This window comes from Cynoglossus semilaevis, chromosome 17, assembly GCF_000523025.1.
Source record: "Cynoglossus semilaevis isolate Cse_v1.0 chromosome 17, Cse_v1.0, whole genome shotgun sequence".
NCBI classification, from domain to species: domain Eukaryota; kingdom Metazoa; phylum Chordata; class Actinopteri; order Pleuronectiformes; family Cynoglossidae; genus Cynoglossus; species Cynoglossus semilaevis.
Window position 1 is genome coordinate 14,610,919 of NC_024323.1, and position 1,328 is coordinate 14,612,246.

Here is a 1,328-nt window from a genome sequence, read left to right on the forward strand (position 1 = left end):
AAGGAAAGGGGAGGAGCGGAGGTTGGAGGAGCGGAGGTTGGAGGAGCGGAGGTTGGAGGAGCGGAGGTTGGAGGAGGTCCATTTTTCCAGCAGCTTCTCTCTGCCTCAGCCACGAATCCCCGTCCTTGTGATCTGACCAGAGTCGTGTCTTCACATCAGTCTCCTCTGGGTTTCTGTTCTGGAATTCACTTTTTTATAAAATATTTTCTCTTAGATTTTACCCTATGATTATTTGTCCCTCTGTACATCTTTAAACAGGTTATTTTAAATAAAAATAATAATAATAATAATGAAGAGTTCATCAGGCTGTAGGAGAACACTCAGTGGAGGAGTGGTTAGCTCTCTTGCCTTACAGCAAGAACAGGTTGTTTGTTGGTTCAATCCCTGGTTTTTCTTGATGAAAACCACAGGTGTGAATGACTGGTGTGAATGACTGGTGTGAATGACTGGTGTGAATGACCGGTGTGAATGACCGGTGTGAATGACTGATCTTATATCATAACGTACACTGACAAGACATCAAGTTTTAACGTCTGTGTCATAAATCCACATCATTCACACACTCAGTCAGATCAGCTCAGGTTTGTTTGGTGACGTCACTTGTTCAACTATAGGTTATTTTAGTCCCAGACAGTTTAGCTCCATCTGCTGGAAGTTTTCCAAACCACAACTGTCCTGTGTTTGTTAATGTGCTGGATTTATTTAGCAGTAGTTGCATATTTGTGACGTCAGCACACCAAATGTGTGTGTGTGTGTCGGTGTGTTTGTGTGTGTGTCGGTGTAGGTGTGTGTTTGTGTGGTGAAGGAAATTGAAAACGTCCAAAAAAATAAAAAATAAAACTGGAAAAAAAAAACTGCTGGACCTAGAAAAATCTCACCGTCATCTGCCGGCAGCCAATCACAGAAAACTCCACCCACCGTCTCAAAAATGAGTTCACACACACACACACACACACACATCTGGTTTGCTGATGTTATACTCTGATTTATATTTATATTAGCTGAAAAATTCTTTCTCCTCTGAACCTTTTTTCTTTCTCTGGCTTTTAGCTCTGGACTTTTTTAGACCTATGTTAACCCCCCCCCCCCCCCTCACCCCACACATACACACACATACACACATTCACATACAATTGCATTCATGCATGCACAAGCCTGCACACCGACTCTGACACCTCCACATAAAGTGGCTCCAGTGAACAGTGTGGTTCATAGGAGGGGCGGGGGTCTGACCGGGGCCGCTCTTCACAGTCACACGGACAAACTTGTATCAGTGTCGAACGGCTGAGGCTGAGGCTGAGGCTGGAAAATCAAATTAGTCTTTATTT